A 14,267-nucleotide genomic window follows, 5' to 3' on the forward strand; every position below is an offset into this window, starting at 1 on the left:
GGCAGAGTACCATGTCTGCCTCTTTGTTTCCAGAATTCTGACCACACACACACACACACACACACACACACACCTCCTCCTCACCCTACCTATAAGCACCATTCCCTATCTCCCTAACCCCCTTGGTGTACTACACACCAGTCACCTTTGCCTCATGAAAATTCATAAAAGAAATACCCACCCTAATTCAAGGCCTTTACACATGCTGTTTTCTTTCCCCTGAATGCTCTTCATTCTTCCCATGCCTGGCTTCTTTTCAGTTTTCCAGATTTCAGTTTAAATCCCCCCACCCCAAGGTTGTCCTTACCCCTCTAAATAGGCCCAGTGGTTACCTTCCATCCCAGCACCTTGTTACTGCCCCACAGTGTTAATAATTGAGTTAATTAAGCAAGTGCTTGTTTGTTGTTTGTCTCTTCCATTATAAGGTAAGCTCCCTAAGGGCAGGGAAATGTCTGTTTTGTGCCCAGGATACAATAGGTGCTTAATATGTATTGACTAGTTGCTCAAGCCAAATCATCCCTTTATATTATCCCCACATCCAATGCAGTAGGCCTTCTTGGCTCTACTTTCAAATGTATCCCCAAATCTGCCCCCATTTCTTGCCACCCTTACTGCCACAGACCCATCTACCACTGGCTGGCACCTTGAATAACATCATCCTTCTCCTTTACTTCTGCTCTTGCTGCCTTCAAGCTACTCTCCCCATAGCAGGCTGGTTATGTCACAATTTTGCTGTAAACTTCTTACGACACATAATCAACTCTAAAGCCCTTGTCATGACTTATAAGACGCATGTGACCAGGCATCTGTTCCCTTTTGGACCACATCTCCAAACGCTCTTCCCTCTCCCACTTTTTTCCTGACCTCTTTCCTACTGCTCCAAATCCCAGGCACCCCCAGGGTCTTCCTATTGGCTTTTCTTTGTGTCTGAAATGCTTTCTAGCTACCCCTGTGAAAGCCCTCCCCTAAAAAGCCTATTACATATGGAATCCTGCCTGCGCTGCCACAGACTACTCCTACAAACTATCTTTTTAACAATAAATGTGTTTAGTTATAAACACATTTTATACTGCATTTTAAAAATTTTTTATTTTGTGAATAAATACTGATGTGGTTCAGAATTCTAAAATTAGAAAAGTCTCTTACTCCTGTCCCAAAGCCACCCAGCTCCTCTCCACACAGATGACAAAAATTGCTGTTTTTTGTGTATGCTCCCTGATAAAGTGTAAGCATGCAAATAAGAATTTACATGTATGTATATCTGTAAGTTTATCCTTTTTAAACCTTTTTATACGCATACACTATGTATGTCTGTGTTACCTGCCGGGAGCCGGTCCATCCTTGCTGTTTCAAGGGACCTGGCATATATAGCATACTGTTCTTAATATGTTTTCTCCCCTTAGCGCTGTGTGTTTTAACCAAGGTCACCTCTCCGAGAAAGGTTGTTTCCCCAGGTAGGAATTTTTCCCTGAAGTCAGGGAGGGGATGCCTCTCCTAGAAAGGTTGTTTCCCCAGGTAGGAATTTTTCCCTGAAGTTAGGGAGGGAATAAAACCCCTCAACTAAGTGCCAGGCGGGTAATTAATCACTTTAACTATGAACAATCATGCTTAAGCTACATAATCTTTACTCCCTGGAATGGAGATAAGAATCGCCCTAACCTTTGTAATAGAGATTGACAGGATTAAAATCAACTGGTATAAATACAGATGTAATAAGACAGCAAGACACAGAACTTAGGAGACAGAAAGAAGACAGCACCTACACAGAACCTACAGACAGAAGAACTTCGCTGGAGAGAACATGGCAAAAGATCCTGGACTGAACCTGACTACAGAAATTGGTAAGAGAACCTGACTAGAACCTGGTGACTGAACTTGGCTGGAGAACCTGGACAGAACCTGGCTGGAGAACCTAGCGAGGGAACATGGCTACAGAACCTGGCTGGAGAATCTGGAGAACCTGGCTGGAGAACCTAGCAAGAGAACATGGACACAGAACCTGGCTGGAGATCCTAGCCAGAACTTCGCTGGAGATCCAGACCAGAACTTGGCAGGAGACCCTGACAAGAGAACCTGGCTATGATGATCAACTGAACGCTGCCTCCGTGTCATTCCTTCTTCGCCGACTCCGTCCACATCTTTGGGGACCCCTGGACCCGCTGGGGTTGGACCCCGGCAGTTACCTATCCAATCTATCTTTTTATGTGCTTTTTTTTATCAAATGGTAGCATACTTGAAAACGGACACAAAACTTGAGCCAAATTAAGCAGAGATAAGGTTGAATCATATATAAGCGTTTATTCCAATAATGCCAGCAGTATGGAGAGAGCAGCAGGTCATCCTGTAAATTCTGCTCTAACCTCCCCTACTAGCTGGCTGATTATCTATATTCACTGAGTGGCCAGATTATTATGACCAGCCAGATTATTATGACCACCCCATCAGTACTTCATTGACACTTCCAAAAGTACTGAATATTGAAAACTTCCTAAGCAAATACTCTCAAGGTTTTATTATTATTATTATTTGCATAACTAATTCACTTCATTGTACTGATGGGGTGGTTATAATAATCTGGCCAGTCATAATAATCTGGCCACTCAGTGTATATAAAAGGCTAATATGCAAAGTGTCCTCTCAGGAGTTTGACCAACCTGGAGTTCGATTGCTTGCTATGACGTGCGCTAATCACCAGGGGGAAGTGCGGAATGAAGGAAGACACCAGCCAGCAGCCGGAAGACCCTGATCAGCCCTGATCACTGGCCAGGCCTAAGGACCCTACCTGTGCACGAATTTCATGCACTGGGCCTCTAGTATATGGATAAGGAAGAAAGGCTATATGCCAAGGGAGAGTGCGGCAGGATAAGGGCTGCAGAGTCCATGGTCTGTGTGTCTCCTTCCATGAACTTGAAGACTGATAACAAGGTAATTTTCTTTTTTTAAAAAAATTTTATCATTGATTTCAGAGAGTAAGGGAGAGGGAGAGTGAGATAGAAACATCAATGAGGAGAGAGAATCATCATTCAGCTGCCTCCGATATGCCCCTAACTGGGGATCAAGCCACAACCTGGGCATGTGCCCTGACCAGGAATCGAACCATGACCTCCTGGTTCACAGGTCAATGCTCAACCACCGAGCCACAGTGGCCAGCAGAGCAATTTTCTATGATGTTAAAAACAGCTCTGCCATTCCTGTGACTGGAGAATGGTCAGCATTCCTGAAGGAAACTCCTAGAGGGGGTCAGGGTCCAGGTATAGGGAACCAAATCAAAGCATCTCCTGTCCTTTGTCTGTTCTCAAAATGTATTTTCTTTTCTGAGTAATGTATCTATCTGGGCTCTGAGGCATCTTTTATCTTTTTATAGCTCTGTTTTTCTCCTTGCAACACAGCCTCCAGTTTCCCAGGGCCTGTAAGAAAACCTCTTATCTATAATTAGTAAGGTGAATAATCATGAAAAAATTGTGGTGCTATTCTTGTTGCATGCCCTTCCCTCTATCATACTTACATATACTATCTCATACTTTGTTTCTGTTTTCTTCTTTTGAACTTAACAGCTTAATTTATATAACTTTTCATATCAGTATATAAAGAGTTTTCTTATTCTTTTCTGCAGCTGCATATTATTCCCTTGCATGGATGTCTCATAATTTATTTAACTCATCCCCTATTGATGAACATTTAGGTTATTTCCAATCTTTTGCCATTAGAAATGATTCTGCATCATTTTTCACATATGCAAATATATCCATAGACCAGCCGTGGGCAAACTACAGCCCGTGGGCTGGATCCGGCCCGTTTGAAATGAATAAAACTAAAAAAAAAAAGACCGTACCCTTTTATGTAATGATGTTTACTTTGAATTTATATTAGTTCACACAAACACTCCATCCATGCTTTTGTTCCAGCCTTCCGGTCCAGTTTAAGAACCCATTGTGGCCCTCGAGTCAAAAAGTTTGCCCACCCCTGCCATAGACCAAATTCCTAGAGTGGGAGGCAGCACTGGGACAAAGTGTTTGTGGCAAATTTTTATCCACAGAAGTTGTGCCAATTTACATAACTGTATAAGAATGCCTGCCCTGGCTGGATGGCTCGGTTGGTTGGAGCATCAGCCCGTACAGCAAAAAGTTGCAGGTTCAATTACCAGTCAGGGCATATACCTAGGTTTTGGGTTTGATCCTCAGCCTGGGTATGGCTGGGAGGCAACTGATTAACATTTCTCTCTCACATTGATGTTTCTCTCTCCCTCTCTTCCTTTTTCTCTCTCTAAAAATCAATAAAAAAACATATCCTTGGTAAAGTAGCAGGATACAAAATAAATATCCAGAAGTCAGTTGTATTTTTATACACCAATAATGAACCATCAGAAAGGGAAACTAAAAAAAAAAAAAAATCCCATTTACAATTGTTTCAAAAAGAATAAAATGCTTAGGAATAAATTTAACCAAGAATGTAAAAGACCTGCACTTAGAAAATTATAAGATACTGAAGAAAGAAACTGAAGAAGATACAAATAAGTGGAAGCATATACCATGTTCATATATAGGAAGAATTAACATCATTAAAATGTCCACACTACCCAAAGCAATCTACAGATTCAAAGCAATTCCCATCAAGACACCAAAGGCATATTTCACAAAACTAGAACAAATATTACAAAGATTTATATGGAACCACAAAAGACCCTGAATAGCAACTGCTATCTTGAGAAAATGAAGTTGGAGGAATCACCATACTTGATACCAAACTATACTACAAGGCCATAGTAATTAAAACAGCATGGTACTACTGGCATAAAAACATATAGATAAATGAAACAGAATAGCCCAGAAATAAACCCAAACTTTTATAGTCAATTAATATTTGACAAAGGAGGCAAAAACATATAATAGGGTAAAGATAGTCTATTTAATAAATGTTGGGAAATTGGACAGATACATGCAAAAAAAGTGAAACTAGACAACCTTCTTACACTGAACACAAAAATAAATTCAAAATGGATTAAAGACTTAAATGTTAGACTCAAAACCGTAAGAATCCTCAAAGAAAAGAGGCAATAAAATCTTGGACATTTCTTGTAGCAATATTTTTTTCTGAAAAATCCCCTTGGACAAGGGAAACAAAAGAAAGAATAAAGAAATGGGACTACATCAAACTAAAAAGTTTTTGCACAGCAAAGGAAATCACCAACAAAATGAAAAGACAACCTACTGAATGGGAGAACCAATTGGCCAATATATCTGATAAGAATTTAATATCCAAAATTTATAAAGAACTTATAAAACTCAACACTAAAAACAAACAAACAATCCAATCAAAAAATGGGCAAGGATCTGAATAGACACTTCTCCAAAGAGGACATACTGATGGCCAATAGACATATGAAAAGATGCTCAATGTCACTAATCATCAGAAAAATGCAAATTAAACCACAATGAGATATCACCTCACACCTGTCAGGATGGCTAACATTAATAAATCAACTAACAAGTGTTGGTGAGGGTATGGAGAAAAGGGAACCCTTGTGCAGTTGGTGGGAATGCAGATTGGTGTAGCCATTGCTGAAAACAGTATGAAGTTTTCTCAAAAAATTAAACATGGAACTGCCTTATGACCCAGCCATTCCACTTTTGGAAATATATCCAAAGAAACCTGAAACACTAATTGAAGAGAATATATGCACCCCTATGTTCATTGCAGTGTTATTTAAAATAGCCAAGATTTGAAGTGTCCTTCAGTAGATGAGTGGATAAAAACAGCTATGTGACAATGGAACACTATTTGGCCATAAAAAGGAAGAACATCTTACCCTTTGTGACAGCATGAATGGACCTGGAGATCATTTTTCTAAGTGAAATAAGCCAGTCAGAGAAGGACAAAGTAACATGATTTCACTCACATGTGGAATTTAATTGACAAACTGAACAAACAAGCAAAATAGAGACAGACTCATAGAGAGCAGGCAGACAGCTCTGGTTGTGTTTGTGTGTGGGGTTGTGTTTGGGGATGGTGGTGGAGGGATTGAGCAAGAAAGAAAAAAAAAGAAATCATGGATGAAGACAACAGTGTGGTGATTGCGGAAGCATGGGAAGGTGGCAGAGGGTATAGTGGAGATAAATGGTAATGGAAAATAAAGTAAAAGAGAAAAAATAAAACAAAGCATATCTTCACGTGAGGATTTTTTTAAAAGCCTATTTTTCACACCTTGTGTGTTCTAAAACTCATGGATCTCAGTGTAGTTTTAGTATGCATTTCTATTACTATATGTGGGTTGAGTATTTTTTCTTATGTTTAAAAACTACTATTTCGTTTTTCTGTTCTTTTTTCTATTTGGATATGGATCTTATTGATTTTCTGAAATCTATGTACAGTAGGAAAGTAATGATTTGTATATATGAGTCACAAATATTGTTTTCTCAGTTTGATCTTTGTCTTTTGACTTTGATTGTGGTATTATGTAATCTGATTTATCAATCTTTTTTCATGTGGCTTCTGGGCCTCATATGGTTTCTTCATTTTAAAAATTGAAGTCTTGAATCTATTTGAATTTATCCTTAGTAAGATATAGGTACGAACACACAACTTTGGTCTCTTTATCTCACATTGCTATAAATTATTTGTCTCCACAGCTCTAAGAGATACCTGAAATGATATTACATAGCTATGTGTTTTTTGTTTATTATAAGATCACACTAGGGCAAGGACCTTGGCCATTTTTGTTTTCACTGTATCTCTAACAAGTCTTTGGGACATAGTAGATGCTTGATGAGTATTCAGAGAATAAAGTGGGTGTGTCAGAGAGCTACAATCACAATAATGCACAATGAGAAACAACCTCAAAAACTCAGAGGCATATAACGAGAATTCTTCCTCCCAGAGCTTCTGATTTAATTGGTCTGGGACGCGAACTGAACATCTCGGATGTTTTGCGTATGCGTGAGTGTGTGTGTGTGTGTGTGTGTTTGTGTACTCCCTAGGGGACTTCTATGTGTAGCAATGCTTGAAAAACCTTTATTTTAGATAATATTCTAACAGATTATATCAAAGTTTTGAGTTGGGCCCGGTGCATGAAATTTGTGCACTGGGGGGGGGGGGTGTGTCCCTCAGCCCAGCCTGCACCCTCTCCAATCTGGGACCCCTCAGGGGATGTCCGACTGCCGGTTTAGGCCCGATCCCTCTCACAATCCAGGACTGCTGGCTCCTAACCACTCACCTGCCTGCCAGCCTGATCACCTCCTAACCGCTCCCCTGCCGCCTGATTGACACCTAACTGCTCCCCTGCCGGACCGATTGCCCCCAACTGCCCTCCCCTGCAGGCCTGGTCCCCCCCAACTGCCCTTTCCTGCTGGCCATCTTGTGACAACGTGGGGGTGGCCATCTTGTGACGGCCATCTTGTAACATGGAGGTGGCCTCTTGTGATGATGTGGGGGCAGCCATCTTGTGACAACATGGAGGCAGCTATCTTGTAATGACATGAGGGTATGAGGGTCAATTTGCATATTATCTCTTTATTATATAGGATTATCTGAACCATAGAAATGAGGGAACTGAGAGATTGGAAAGTAAAGTGGAACTTGGATTATATTTACAAAGAACAAAAAAGTGAAAATTTTATAACCACACAGGGATTTAACCAACATTAGCAGTCAAGCTATAGAATTCAGGTTCCAATGTGAAGAATACTACATTTATCTCATGGAGAGGGAAGGACTCCTTGTTAAATGATTCAGAGCTTCAAAATATTAAGGATTTATAGAAAGTTCATGTCACAGTGATATATATTATCAAACATATTGAGGAGGAAATTGGCATTTTCTCTTGTTATGAGATATTCTTAGGACAACCCTGTAGTGTTAGCCCAACAATATCTGGGGTATCATCATATTCCTTCTTCGGAGTGGCAGATGAAATTGAAAGAGGGTACCTGGCCAGTGTTGCTCAATGGTTGAGCATCAACCTATGAACCAGGAGGTCACAGTTTGATTCCCTGTCAGGGAACTTGCCCAAGTTGTGGGCTCGATCCCCAGTAGGGGACATGCAGGAGGCAGCTAATTTACCACTAATTATTGTGAGGCAGGAGGTCACTTGATTGGTATGGCAAACAAGAGGGCTTTATTTCATTGAACTGAAACACAGAACAGTTAATGCTTAGGGGGGAGAACTGTAAAATTTATGCCAGTTCTTAAAATTCACACTGTGCAGCTCTTGTTCATTTTTTTTTTTTCTGACTCAAATCCCCTTCTATGGTTCACTGGGGGTTTTTCTTTATAAATATCAGAATGACTTCTAAACACACACTGACTCAAAACTATTATAATACAGCAGCCCAGAAGCGATCAATGATTCTCTCCCATCATGTTTCTATCTCTCTCCCTCTCCCTTACTCTCTGAAATCAATAAAAAGATATTTTTAAAAAAGAAATGAAAAGAGGGTGATGACTATATATTGTTCTTTGGCAAGGTGTTGCCAAGATCCCTGGACTTCTCCGTCAAAGACAGACTATATTAACAAATCCCCTGCCTCAAGCTTCTCTGTTTAGAAGCTCGACTTGATTTATCTTCTGACATATTGCCTCCATAGATAAATTGGGGAGAAACTTCTCTCTTTGTAATTCATGTAAAGAGAAAGAAATTTATGAATGGATGTCACCATAGGGCCACAATACCAGGGAAAGTGAGAAATCAGAACTCTCCTCCCTTACCACTGGAACAGCCCTTTGGTTGTCATGCAGGGGCTTGGCCAATCTCTGGAGTCCAATACTGTTTATGTTGAAGAGTAGGTTGCCGGGGTCCAACCCCAGCGGGTCCAGGGGTTCCCAAAGGCGTAGACGGAGTCGGCGAAGAAGGAGGGACATGGAGGCGGAGTTCAGTTGATCATCATAGCCAGGTTCTCTAGGTTCTCCAGCCAGGTTCTGTAGCCAAGTTCCCTCACTAGGTTCTCCAGCCAGGTTCTGTCCAGGTTCTCCAGCCAGGTTCAGTCACCAGGTTCTAGTCAGGTTCTCTTGCCAATTTCTGTAGTCAGGTTCAGTCCAGGATCTTTTGCCATGTTCTCTCGCTAGGTTCTGTCTCTAGGTCCTGAGGCCAGTTTCTGTCCAGGATCTTTTGCCATGTTCTCTCCAGCGAAGTTCTTCTGTCTCTAGAGAACGTTCTGTGCCTAGGTTCTGTCTCTCTTCTGTCTCTTGCTGTCTTGTTACATCTGTATTTATATCAGTTGATTCCAATCCTATCAATCTCTATTCCAAAGGTTAGGGCGTTTCTTATCTCCATTCCAGGGAGTAAAGATTATGTAGCTTAAGCATGATTGTTCATAGTTAAAAGTGATTAATTACCCGCCTGGCACTTAGTTAAGGGATTTTATTCCCTCCCTAACTTCAGGGGAAAATCCCTACTTGGGGAAACAACCTTTCTCAGAGAGGCGACCTTGGTTAAAACACATAGTGCCAAGAAGGTGAGCAAACATATTAAGAACAGTATGCCATATATGCCAGGTCCCTTGAAACAGCAAGCATGGACCGGCTCCCGGCAGTAGGTAATATAGAATATTACTTAATATTGTGAATTATGAATAAAGGGGGAGAAACCCTGAGGCTACTATCTTTCCTTTGGGTCCTAGGACCATCTCATTGTGATCAGAAGAATCAAAGTACTGTCTAGCCAGAGGAGTCACTGCTAATCACGGCAAGTCCTAAAATAACTGTGTGTTTTGAGTGGCATCTAGCACTCAACAGGCACTTAATAAATATTCACTAATAACATTAGGCCACTCAGCACCAAGCAGGAAGAGAGGCTATTTTTTTTTTGTTTTATACTTGGGTAATTGATAAAAATAATTGCAAAGCTTTAAATGTTTAGCAGTGATTAGTTAAAACCATCACCTCAAAGCCCTTCCCACTTTGATAAACTCATTCCCATGAAAATACTCAGAACCTGAGGAACAGCAGGGAAAGAAGCCAATAAAAGCAGCTCAAAGAGTTTTACATTATCTCCATAAGCTATCTAATCTAGCCATTTTGAATGATCTATGTAAATTAATTACACTTTTTAATTAGGTGGTCTTTTAGCTTGCATATTGAAGTTTACCACTAATTATTGCGAGGCAGGAGGTCACTTGATTGGTATGGGAAACAAGAGGGCTTTATTTCATTGAACTGAAACACAGAACAGTTAATGCTTAGAGGGGAGAATTGTAAAATTTATGCCAGTTCTTAAAATTCACACTGTGCAGCTCTTGTTCATTTTTTTTTTTTTTCTGACTCAAATCCCCTTCTATGGTTCACTGGGGCTTTTTCTTTATAAATATCAGAATGACTTCTAAACACCCACTGACTCAAAACTATTATAATACAGCAGCCCAGAAGCCTACATTTTGCATCCCTAATGCTAGGGGGAGAAAAACCCACTCTTTTGATATTAGTCACATTAAATGCTGTTTAATTGCCAGTACAGCTGTTTCCAGATGTGACTTTATTTTGTTTCTGCCAGCCAGACAGTCTGTGATTTTCATTAACTTCATCATCTTAAAAAACACAGTAATAAGAAGAATAAATCCTACAAACACTAAAGCTCTACTTTATGCTAAGCAGAACAAAGTAATCTTTAATAAAAAATATATAATAGTCATTGTAGTGAACAGACTACATTTAATATCTTTAAAATATTTCTGAATGACATTTTATGGCTCTTTGCCTCATCTGATCTTGTGCCATGCACCCGGATCTCAAATTTCCATTCTTTTCCCGCATTTTAGTGACCCATGCTGTCCAACAGTGGATCAGTGGGTGGGGAGTTATGCAAGAAGCATTTGCTGATTTAATGCAATCCTTAGAAAAATCAGGATTGCTAATTAAAAACCACAGAGTGAATAAAAGTCTTGACCCAGAGGAATTCTCCTATCTGCCACTCAGAAGGGCCCTCATTTTCATGCTGGCACACACACACACATCATCACAGTCCTGGGAGTTCAGTTAATCTACTGCTGGTCGCGTTTCCTCCTGGGCTAAGGGCTATGCTTCTGTGAGATGGCCTGCCCACCTCCCCAAAAAGACATGGGCTTTGCATTTTCAAATCACTTCAGACAGGGCAGTGTAGTCAGAAGGTCACCAGCTTGGACATCAGGAGGCTTGTGCTGCACCTGGTTCTCTGCACTGAGAACTAGTTGACTGTGGTCAGCCCTTTCACTTCCCTGGTGGCTCCCACTTCCCTTATCTGTGAAATAAGAAACCATTTGTATCCATGTTCTCAAGTTCCTTCCACTTCCAATAGCTTCCAAGACTGCCACTGCTGAAGCTTTCATCACATTTAACGCACTGGGTATTTATCTACACAAATATAGAAAGCTCTTAAAAGGCAGGAATCAGATTTTATTTCCTTTCTTGACCCCCAGCACCTAAAGACTGAACATTGTAAAAGTGTAACAAATATTTATTGAATTAATGGGACAGTAAAAATCAAGACCGTGAAGTACTACATTTCATTAACAATAATAGTAGTAGCAGCCGCAGCAAACTTTTTCTTTTGAGACAAACTATATGCTAGGCATTGTGCTAAATACTTCATATGGTTTGTCTCATTTAATTAAGAAGATGAGCTCATATTTCCTTTTCCCCCCTGTGGTACCCACTGCTAACTATAATCCATTCACATATGGATCTGTCCCTACCAGTAGAACCTCAATTTTGCTTGGGGCAGCAACATAAATCTTAGAAAAAATGATCTCCTGTATATACCCTTGCTTTTTGGGGTAAACCATATGGCCCAGTTCTGGCCAATGAGATGTAAGTAGAAATCTATTGGGTAGAACTTCCAGGAAAGCTTTCATCTCCCAGATAAAAAGTGGAAATGTCTGTTAAAATTTGTTGTCATTTCACCTTCTCTTGCTTCCTGCCTGGCACTTGGACTCAATGGGTGCAGGCAGGTGAATCAGTTGTCTTGTTACCTGTGGACAAAGCCACGGGTAAAGGCTGGAAGAACAGAAAGTGATATGGAGCCTGGACCCTTGGTGGCTTTCTTCAGTGGCTACATCAGCCCTATGCTGTGCCTCCAGACTTCTGGTTATATGAAAAAGCTAAATCTCCTAATATATACCTTGCCTACATTCCATCCTTAACAACACTATAATGGGGGTTTTCCCCACATGGAGTACTCCTGACCTTTGTTTTTATAAATTCTGGCCTACTCACCCTCCTCCCACCAAGAGCCATGTCACTCCTGCCTCATCACAGGCTTCTTTATGACTCTCTACCTCAACTTTTGTTTGGCCACTTCTTTATTAACTCTATTTCTCATTTTCTATACTTTTGATGCTCTGGCATCTGGGGTCTAGCTGACTAGGGAGAGAATGCCCCAATTTTTAGAAACAGCAAACAACTCACCAAGAGGTGTGACTTTCAAATGCAAACTAACCAATCCAGAGCCCTTACTCTGAACCACCTCCTTTATGTAGCTTTTACACCATAGGAAGCAACATTCATCTACTTTAATCACCCCAGTTCCAGACTGGACAACTATGGATCACCCCTACAGCCCAGAACCTCCAGAAATTATTTATGTTAGTTAATCCAAAGCCTACTCAGCTGCTTACCCCACCTCACCCATTCCTTCCCACAAAAAACACAATAAAATCTGGTGCCCATGCTTTCTCCTCATTCCTTCTGCCCTGGGCCTTCCCTATGTGGTCCTACATGGCGTGACATGTCCTCTCTTGGGAACTGTAAGCAACACACTATCTTATCAATGGCAACTGCCTTCTGATCTGTTGGCCTCACCATACCCAAATAAATGAAAATCCCAGGTACATTTTAAACAACTTCCAGGAACATTACCCTACCTTCTTTGTCCATCTTCTCATGCCATAGGCCAAGATATACACAGCTAAAACAGGAAGAAGGAACTGTTTTTATTGCACTTGCTATTCTTATTCTATCTTCAATACTGCACTTGGTCACCATTGTTGACCATGGATTATAAACCCTTTAATTTGGAGTAATTATGGCGTCTTTTGACAGACTTAGTTTTTCCTTTGCAAAAGTCTAAAATATATAGATGCTTAGTTGAGGAGACAGGAAAAGCTAGGTAGACAGGGATGGGGACCATAGGGGGAGGGTGGGGAAGGGGACAGGAATTAACCTGGGAACCCAATTAGGTGGAGTTACTAAAATGCCCCAACTGGGCAGGGAAGAAAGGGCATATGTGGGAGACATGAACTTTAAAATGTATGGATATTGCTAAGACAGACAGCATACAGATAACTAATCACAAGGCAGTGAGGCCAGCATATATAAAAAAATATGCACCTTTTCTCCCCTTCTTCCCCTTGGTGGAGGGCACAACGGATACCTGATGTTCTTGTTGCAGGGGAGGACATCCCCTGTGCCCATATGGCTTATGGCCATATGGGACTCTACACATGGACTAATGGACTTTTCTTTTTCTTTTTTGACTAATAAACTTTAATTCACATGATGTTCTCAATAAACTTTGCTCCCACTGTTTTTGTCCCTGACTTCATTCTTTGTTTTCTTGAGACAAGAACTCGGACTCAACATCCTACATTTTTTGTTTCATAGTGATGATATAATATACACTGGAAATTTAATAAATTGGGCACGTGGATTCTTAGACTGTTAAAGCTGAAGGGGGGCTTTAGGAATCATCTAGAGACCAGACTCTATTCTAGTCTAAGATCTCCTGTGGTCTAGAGAGGTAAAGTGCCTTTTCCCTAGGCACACAGGGAGCCAATAAGATTCAAAAACATAGATAATTTAAATGCGTGACTTCCTTCTTGTTGAGTACTTAGTACAAAGTCACAAAGCTGACCTTGGTCCTGCTCTCTCTAGGAGGAGAAAATAAAAAGCAGTAAATGACTAGAGCTCAGGTATAAATAGGGCTTCCAGGTAGAGATACAGAAATTGACTACATGTGTTAATCTTCTCTTTTTACTAAAATCCCACTAAGAAAATGCTACATAATAAAAAAGGAATCAACCCACAAGGACAAGAACAGGATAGGAGATAAGAGTAGATAAAAGATGTAAAAAAAATTTCTAAAAATGAAAAGTAGAAAGAATAGTAGTAACTGACTTAGCAGAACAAAGGATAATGTAAGTATTTATAGAGGCATCTAAGAGGAGAAGTGAGGCCCTTTGCCCTACAGCATGTTGTAGGATCTAAGGGTTGGATGAATTACATCCTTATTCCTATTCCAACGCTCAGTGGGTTCACTACCTCTACTTTGCCAAGAAAGAGGTTTATTCACTAGAAACTGAACTCTA

This window comes from Myotis nattereri (genome assembly GCF_964212035.1).
Source record: "Myotis nattereri genome assembly, chromosome: 4".
Classification (NCBI taxonomy): domain Eukaryota; kingdom Metazoa; phylum Chordata; class Mammalia; order Chiroptera; family Vespertilionidae; genus Myotis; species Myotis nattereri.